Raw genomic sequence first — 10,239 nt, 5'->3', positions numbered from 1 at the left:
AATGTTCAAGTTCTCCTGTATGGCAACATTTTTCAACTTTGCAAAGGTCCTTTAAAAACAAATTGTATCCATAATGATCTTCCGCAAGGCTGCATGTGCAGGGTGTGTGGGACCAATCTATTTACAGTCCTTTCTTTGAGCTGCCGCTACCTTTTATGCTGCCGTTTTTTGTAACATACAAGTGAAGGAAATCTGTGTTTATCCGCTAAGTGAAACCGCATCTGTCACCATAATTTTTACATCAATTTTTCTTCACAAAAGTTTAGGAAGAGGGTTTCCATATCAAAAGGTTTACTGGTTTTTACTGATTGATTTTCATCATCGAGTAGGTACAATACTTTGCGCAGTGACCTGGGCTATCAAACTGCCATCGCCAGCTAATACAATTGTTTGACCTTCCAATGTTTTTTTAATACTGTCATGTTTTTTTCCATTGAATGTCAATGGCTGGGAAAAGATTTTTGTATTTTTAGAAAGTTGTGTGTCAAAAGAATCATTTGGTAGGTTTATCCTACCAGGATAATACAGTTAGCCAAAGTGATGTTTAAAAATTGATATTTCACCTGAAATAGTCTGAGAATTCTAAAGCAGAGAGGCATGTCCATTAAGACAAGACAGTTGAATTTTTAACATACCATCATTAAACTTTATTTCAATAATTGGAGCAGTACAGGGAGGATCTGTGTACCAGATTTAGCAGCATATAAAGCTGTTGTTCATATGCTATGAACTTTCATTGCTTTATATAATCATAATCCTCTGTAATATGTTGGTTCATCCTGAGATCCTGTTGTAATATCTAAATCATCTGAGGATGACTGAGATTGTATTTTAAATGTAGTATCTTTAAGATCTGCTACAGAAGGTGAAGTTTCTATTATGGACCTTTCTGCAGGACCCAAAACTGTTTATTTTGTAGGTGAAACAAAACCAAAGGGAGGGAGACTGGGGGGGAAAAAAGCAGAGGGAGTCTGTACAATCGGTGATCCCAAATCGCTGGTCTGGTTCAATGTTTGTTTTAGTGAAGTGGAGAAACAAACCAGATAAGTGTGGTCTTTAATAACATTGTACATTTCTGCGGGTATAACATCATTTGTTTGTGTAGAAATTGACTTCATAGTGACAGAATTGTATATGCCAACAGTAGAGGAAAATTGATTTGGCGATGTCATAGTTCATTTGGTAGAAAAAAACATATCTTTTGTTTGTGTTTGAAGTTGTTACAAGCCTTGATACTATACCAACTATAGTTTGGGAAGTTGATGGTTGTTCTTCATCTTCTACTGTTTTCCATTTTGCCGGAGGAATAGATGTTGGTAAAGGAAGAGCGGTAATTACTGCAGGCCTTGGTATCATTGGAAATATGGTTGGCACTTTTTTGTTCTTCATCATATAACAATTTTCTGCTAAATGGTTTGAACACATTTGAAAACTTGAATGTTTGAGACCTTTGACTATTTTTCCAGTCAACATCTACAGATCTTCAGAATACTGCCCTGTCTGCAATAGCCATTTTTTTATCTATTCTGTGTGGAAATTGATGTAAGATAACAACATCTGGATGTAATGACTCTTGTGTGAACAATGTTTGACTATGCAGCACGGCATTGTGAATAATATGCTGAAATATAATAAAATATAAATTATAACTTTGATAATAGTTAATCAACGATCTATGTTTACATGATATACAAGAACAAATGGAGATGTTGGAGAAGGATTGGAAATGGATCATTGATTATTTAGGGCAATGGCACAACAGGAGATTCATCAATTACATTTAGGGGGTTATTTACTAAACGCCAAATTTCAAAAACCCCCGTTTTTTTTGTATAAAATCATAATTTTTTGTAAAAAAAAAAAACAATTCTTTTGGAATTTATTATACCCCGAGGATGGAAAAAGACAAAATCTGAAAATGCCCCATCTTAGACCTTCTGAGGTTGCATATAAGTCCAGTGGAGAAGTCAAAAACATTTTTTGATGTGCGCTGCATTTCATGCAATAATGCAATATTTTCAGACAGAAATCGTGAAATGCGTATTTAATAGAAGAAAGTAAGTAAAGGTGGTGTTATCTACAAAGAAACAAAAATATAGAAGGTATGAGTGCACAAATAAAGAAATAGTTTATATTAAAACAAGGTGATGACTGGGGTGTATAACCATGGTATAAATGCTATTGAAAATACAATAATAAATATTTGGTAAAAATATAACATTTATCATATAATCTATATATAGGCTGTCTGATTTTTTTTTTTGTAAATATTTAGCATGCACACATATACACAAATATAAACATGAAAAGTTACACATAAGCAATTGCTGAGTAAGTAGAATTGTTGTTTTCAGCAGAATACTTTTATATGACTACAAGAAGTTGTTAACATTACCCTGGTAATGGCCTGCTTGTGTTTTAGTTACTAGTGATCAATGCTATCAATTAACCCTTCCATTAAAAACTTTGAAATTAAATAGATTGCAAAAATATAATTAATTACAATATCTTGATGTAAAAATTGCTGTAAAATCATTGTCATCATCATATATAAAGCACTCACAATAAATAGGTTGTAAATATATATACTGTTGAATATGATATATGTAGTTGGATTGTGGAATGTCACTTAGAGATGGAATTACAGTTACAACAAACAATATCAATAAATGTTTTAATGAGTTAATTAATGCAAAGTGATGGTACATTGATAATAATAAAGTTAATTGATTCTAGAACTATGTAACATGTACTGACACTCTTTCACATGGTCTAGAAAAATGTCCCAAATTATACATGTTATATAAACAACAACAAAAAAATTCCGATATCAAATTTATAGATCATACCATAAATGAAAAAATATCCCATATAAACCATAGTACAATGTTATTATACTAGAATACTTATGTTAAAATATCACAGTAAACTATGTCTAGGATAACGTTTATGAAAAAATAAAGATATGTCAATATAATATGTGATGGCAAAAATCTTGAGCTTTTGCTTTGCCAAATGGTATTTTAATTATTGTTCTATGTGAAATGTTTAGACAGCAATTGGTTAGTAAAAGTTTAGTAGGGATACTGCCATTCATGCAAGTTAGTTAACAATCAATAAGAAAGGAAATGCTTTAGTGATATTAGATCCGCTCCAAGCAGTCGGCACTGGCTTCTCTGTTACTCAAAGCCGGCGATGTTTCCTGAAGTTCTTGCCGCTCCTCTCTGTGTAGCCGGCTCTGTGTGCAAGTTGGGGGGCGGCACTGCACATACATGAGATACCCCGAAGGCTTTGAGAGTGATTCGGAGAGTGGTGGGTTATTTGTGAGTCCGTCTGGTACAAGATGAATGCCATGCAACTCCCCTCTGCTCACCGTGCGGGAGGATAACGGAGAGATATCGACAGGGAACAGCTGTGCCAGAAGAATTCCAACTCCATAGAGTTTGATGTGATGCTGTCAGTAGCCAGGGAGGAGAAATCCAGCGCCGCACAATGGATGGTCGCCCTTTCGCCTTTTCTGAACAGGACAGGAAGTGGAGTTTCGGTAAGTTATTTCTTAATAAAGTCTTTGCAATTTTAAAGTTTTATTTGTCTTGGTGTTTATTTTTTGATGTGTAGTAACGAATTTTTTAAAAATGTTTTTTGATGTTACTGGTCCTTTAAGCACAATTCTTCTAATCTAAATGAGTATAACACACTGGTACATTCTTATTTTACAACAGCGCCACCTGCTGGTCAGTTTCCCACCAGTCTGACCAGCAAGTAGTCAAGGAAGTTGTCAGGAGAAAGAAAGAGGCTGATGTTCTTCTGCTTAGGAAAGATGTGAGAAAGGTTTCTAATTTTATTCCTAAACAGAAGAACATCAGCCTCTTTCTTTCTCCTGACAACTTCCTTGACTACTTGCTGGTCAGACTGGTGGGAAAATGACCAGCAGGTGGCACTGTTGTAACACAAGTCATTCATATTAACAGCACATGTATCCCTTAATATCTTGGAATAAAGAAAGAATAAATAATGAATGTAAATTAGAAAACTGCTTAGAATAGCCCCCCTCATCAATTTTACATTTACTTATTTTAAAGGTTTACTTTTTCTTTCAAGATCCCAGGCCAATATCCGGTTTGCTGAAAACTGCAGCAGCATCATGTCGCAATTGTCTTCTACTTCTATCTTCTTCCATTTAGCCCCAGGGCAGTACACATGCACTTTAGAGTAAAGAGTTAACTTTTTATTTCTACGTTTGGCTTTCCAATTCACTACCCATTCGTCTGGCCCAGGGTGAAGAACATGGTTACATGGTGTTCCTACAGAAGTGCCCCAACTGGTGCAGGATTCTGCAAACAGGAGCATCAGGCTGGGGTCACAGGAAAGGAAATATGTTCACTGGGAGTTGCTAACATTTTGGCACCCCCTTCCCCCGGTGCTTAAAACTTTCATTTATTGGAGACGATCCAACCCTACTCCTACCCTAAAGTCTTTGGATTGTCTGGTGAACTCTCAAATGTTTTTGAAGGCTGTAGAAATAGTAAACTTACTGTCTCCAAGTTTATGTAAAGAAAATAAAAATAGAAAACAAGATGATTTTTTGAGATTCAGTGGGTGTTTCAAGTGCGGGCATAATCGTTGTATTACATGCAAGTACTTGAAAACCTCTAAAGAATTTAATTCAACTGTGACCAAAAATACATGCAGCAAAGGTATTGTTTACCTCATTACTTGTACCAAGAGTGGTAAGCAATACCTGGGCTGTACAATTAGATCATTAAGGGGCCGATTCACTAAGGGTCAAATATCGAGGGTTAATTAACCCTCGATATTCGACTAGGAATTAAAGTCCTTTGACTTTGAATATCGAAGTCGAAGGATTTAGCGCATATAGTTCGATCGAACGATTCGAAGGATTTTAATCCAACGATCGAAGGATTATCCTTCGATCAAAAAAAGTTAGCCAAGCCTATGGGGACCTTCCCTATAGGCTAACATTGACTTCGGTAGCTTTTAGATGGCGAACTAGGGGGTCAAAGTTTTTTTTAAAGAGACAGTACTTCAACTATCGAATGGTCGAATAGTCGAACGATTTTTAGTTCGAATCCTTCGATTCGAAGTCGTAGTCGATGGTCAAAGTAGTCCATTCGATGGTCGAAGTAGCCCAAAAAAAACTTTGAAATTCGAAGTTTTTTACCTTCGAATCCTTCACTCGAAGTTAGTGAATCGGCCCCTAAAAGTACGTATCAGAGAACATATTAACCAAGTGTGTAATACTAAACTAAGTAACAAAACCAATGTCACTAGACTTTTCCATGAATGCAATGAGAGTAATTTACAGTATCTTTCTATACAGGGGATTGAACAAATTAAGACAGGTATTAGAGGGGGAGATCTTCTAATGAAATTAAAGAAAAGAGAGGTTTATTGGATTTTCCATCTACAAACCAGGTTGCCACTTGGACTTAACTATACTTTTGATGTCACTTGTTATATTTAATTATATTTATATTATTTTATATTGTGTAAATTATACTTTTTTAAATGCCCCGCAACATGGATTATTTAACACATAGATCATTTGAAGTTTAACAAAGCCATTAGCCCTGTGGATGATATATGGCAGTTGTAACACATGTGTAAGATTGTGATTGGTTTTATTGAGGGGAGGGACTATGAGCGCTAGTATTTAAGGAACAAAAAAGGAGAGACTAGTCAGATTTTGCCTATGACTAAGTGCTAGGTAAGCATGAAATGCGTTCGGCGCTATAAGGGGATTTTCTAATGTTTTTTAATACCTTGATGTAATAAACTATCTTTTAACTTATAAGCATGCTTTGGAGAATTATTTAAGAATATATGGTTGTACCTCTGTTTGGTCACTAGAGGACTCCGGCATGCTCAAGATTAATGTTTATTGGTCTCTACTTCCAAGTTAATTAATATACTTAATGCGGTAGATGACATCTGCACCAACACACGTAAAAGAACCCTTAGATGTTGTGTTTAGTGCCTTGTTGTGGATGTGTAATGGTATTACCCGCTATAATACCGTTACAATGTCCACAATTTCTACATGGAAATGTTCCTGTTGACTTTCAATTTATGTTGATAGGGTTTTATCAGTCATATTGTATTCCTGCCTATATGAAAAGAGCGGAGGTGCTTGAAATATATGACCATACTTAGGGTCAATTTTCAGTATCTCCCAGTGTCTTGTAATAATACGCCTGATAGTTTGTGTTTTTGTCAATTAATAAAGAGAACTCTGTATTTTAGTTATTAGTAACCCTTTTAGTGACCAACAATTAATTTTTAGGGATTTGTTGCACCTCCTCTTTTTCTCTATGAGGTTATCCACATTATAGCCTTTTTCACAAAATTTAGATTTAGTAATTTAGTTGCTTCTATCTCATACAAAGAATCTGTAGATGCTACACGTCTGGCTTGCAGGAATTGACTTTTAGGAAGGCCTTTAACCAAACCTGGCGGATAGAAGCTATTAGATAATAGGTTATTCCTATCCCTAGGTTTTGTGTAAACAGTAGTTAAAAAGGCTGACCCTGTAAATGTGATATTGAAGTCCAAAAAGTGCAATTCGGTAGGACTTACCTCTAATGTAAATTTAATAGAGGAATGTGGATTGTTAAGATAATGTAAAAAACATTATTCAACATGTCAAGGCTCCCTGTCCAGAGAAAAAAGGTATCGTCCATGTAATGCATGTATGAAATGGGCAAACTCATTCTTGGAAAAAATAAACATTTTTCAAAGAAATACATATAAATATTGGCATATGCTGGAGCCATGTTTGCCCCCGTGGCACAGCCTTGTAACTGTAAATAAAAATTCTCAATGAATTGAAAACAATTTTTCTTCAGTACATTTTCCAGTAAGTCACATATGAGGTTTATCTTAAAATTTAGCAAAACCCCCTGGGATAGATATGTGTGAATGCACTCAATACCTTCATTGTGAGGAACAGGTGTAAAAAGATCCTTTACATCGAGGGAGCAAAGGAAAAAAGCCTTAGTTGGCAATGTTACATTAGCAAGTCTGGTTAATAAATCAGTCGTATCAACTAGACAAGGTTTTAGCTTTGGCAAAATCTCTTGCAGAAACATATCCACATATATCGCTATTGGTTGCCAAATTGATCCAACATTAGAGACAATAGGCCGGCAAGGTGAATTACTTCAACTTTTGTGAATTTTTGGGAGAAAATAAATATATGGAGTTGATGGATGTTCATTAAACACAAGAAGATAAACTTCGTCTGTAATTAATCCCTCCATAACTGCCGCATTTAACATGATATTATTATTATAATATTATAATAATAATATTATAATAATATTATTATGATTATTATTATAATATTTTTAAATGTCAAGGTAGGGTCTCCCCCCATTAGTTTATTTAACATCGTATTAGTCAAATGGCGATCTGCCTCCCTCTCATAATCGCTGGTATCAAGAATTACTGTACCCCCTCCTTTATCAGCTTTTGTAATGGTTCTAGCTGTATTGGTTTGTATAGTTCTCAATGCCATTCTTTCATCCATAGATAAATTATTAAGATGTTGTTTAGGCTTTCTTTGTAAAACCTTATTCAATTCCACCATCACAACTGTTTCAAAAGCTTCAATTGCTTGATAATTACCTGGTGGAACAAAATTACTTTTATAACCCAATTTGTTTTTAAGGGCCAACAATGATTGATCACTAGGATTAACATTCGGTTTTCACAAAAATAAGCTTTTAATTTCAATGTTCTCACGAATTTAAACATATCGATATGCAATGAAAACGGGGGTGCAGTATAGGGAGGTACAAAGTTCAGTCCTTTGTTTAGCGCAGTCAATTCAGCTTTGTTAGGGCTGTAGGTGGAGAGATTAAAGACCGTATTTACCTGTGGTTCTTTAGTGGGCCTTTCCGTCCTCTCTGCGTGATGGCTGGTTGGCTGCCGGCGACCCCTCCGGGTTTTGCTTAGGCCCCATTTGCCTGCCCCTAAAAAGACTGCTGTGATGGGACGGGTGAGTCTTGCATAGACTCTAAGGACTGTTGGGAAGTTCTGTCCGATGAAGCTGCTGATAAAGTGCGATGTCTGTGGGTTGCGCGTCTGACCTCCTTCCAAGTGTATATTTCTCCTTTGTTTTAGTGGATTGTGTCCCGCTTAAATTTGCACAATTTCACCTCTAGGATCTCCTGTTTCAAGCGCTCCATTTACACTTCGTTATCCTGCACTTTTGCACAGCAATCCACCATGCTTGAGAAAGGGGCGTGGCCCTCAAACGTTGCCCCGCACTTACGCATTAAAAATTTGTGCATGGTTTAACCAGCAACAAGATTCTTGTGTGCCAGCGTGTTTCCATGTATTTCTATAGAGACAAACATTGTGCAGGTGTCAAGTCTTCTGTTAAAAATATATAAGGGTGGCAAAGATACTAAAGTGACAATGTGCAAAACACAATGGTTTCACTATTTGTAAAAGATCATAGTCGTGGGAAAGGTGTTACAGTTATGCAGTTAATCCACTCAATTGATGCTGGCAATGTGCAAGACACAATGGAATCACTAGTCTTGGGAATAAACTGGAAACACCATATTTTACCAAAACGAAAATTGTTTATTTTTTTGCACACACGTACAGAGTGATATTAATTGTCCCGTGTCCCTCTTTCAGCCGTTTTTTCATCTGCCCTTCTGTCTCATCTCTATAGCATTAAAATCCGGAGACTCTGGGGGTGTTCTCTCCCATCTTATTCCACGCAGCTCCATGTGGGAAGCAGCAGCAGAGTCTTGGGGTCATTGTCCTGGAACAGTCTGTAGCCGGAAGGTCAATGTTGCTCGATGTATGGGACTAGTGAATTGTCGACAATATTTTCAATAAAGAATGCTTTGTCCATTATACCTTCAAATATAACAAGTGGTCCTGCACCTTTTCGAGAAATGCCTCCCCAGGCATGAACGTCTACTGCTTTGGTCGTGGTTTAATGGACAGATGGTCTTTTCTTTTGAAGGCACGTCTGGCAAATCGTTCCAAAGCTACAGAAGTTTCATCTGTAAAAATGGCATCATTAAATGTTTCACCTGAATTGAGCCACTGCTGAGCCTGAATCCCCCTCTTCTCTTTGTTTACATCCCCTATCATTGGAGAGTATCTGCAGTAAAATAAATAAGAATTAAAAGGTTTTGCCAATATTTGGATTTCTAAGAGACACTTACTTTAGGCTAATGCCAGACGTGGGTCTCTTCACTGGCGTCTTTCTACTTAAGGGTAATTACACATGGGAATTTTTCTCAGCCACTGAAAATGATTCCAGTATTGTACATACCTGACTTTTCTATATCTCCAATCAAGCTTGTGACGCATATGCCGAATTGTAGTAAGTGAAAGGTTTTGTTGATATTTTGTAGCAAGAAAACCCTGATTTGTCTGGCAGTGGTTTCATCATTTTCCTTTATTTCCTCCACAAGAGACATCATTTGTCTATATATTGTACTGTGCGGTGGAATACAAGAATAAGTGAATCAATGAAACATTGTGCTACATAAAATATCAATACAGCAGTAGGCAGGATGGTGGAACAGTGGCATATTAAGTTACTGGACCCAACTGTAAAATATTCCCAGCCCCTGCCAAATTTTTAAAATAATACATAAGGCCATATTAACACTGCTTATTTGTCAGTTGTGCCTCACCTGCCAAAGTCCTAAAGCCACAAAAGGAGCCAAAGTTGAAGTCCTGAAGCCACTAAAAGACCCAAAGCTACAAAAGGAGCTGAAGTTGAAAGGGCCTGTAAAGGCAAAAAAATAAAATCCCATTTATTCTTAAATGAAAAAGAAACCTATCTCCAATATACTTTAATTAAAAATATGTACCGTTTTTCTAAGAAACCTGACTGTATGCAGTGAAATTCTCCCTTCATTTACTGCTGTGGATAGGAATTGTCAGACGGTCCCTAACTGCTCTGCAGGGAAACAATCATACTTATGAACAGCAGGGGGAGCCCTCGCCTTACTTCCCAGCCATGCAGAACTCAAGCAGCTTTGTTTAAGTTCATGTTTATATTTAGTAAACAAAATACAGCATTTCTAGCCTTATTCTATTTTAGACTTTACATGCCCTTTAAGTCCTGAACCCACAAAAGGAGCTGAAGTTGAAGCCATGAGTTCAGTTCTACTGAACACCAATGTGTTTTGTTGTTTTTATTTTTATAAACCCCTGGCCACTAATGTATTTTACTACTCT

Source organism: Xenopus laevis, chromosome 1S, assembly GCF_017654675.1.
Source record: "Xenopus laevis strain J_2021 chromosome 1S, Xenopus_laevis_v10.1, whole genome shotgun sequence".
Taxonomy (NCBI): domain Eukaryota; kingdom Metazoa; phylum Chordata; class Amphibia; order Anura; family Pipidae; genus Xenopus; species Xenopus laevis.
This window is presented reverse-complemented; position numbering follows the sequence as displayed.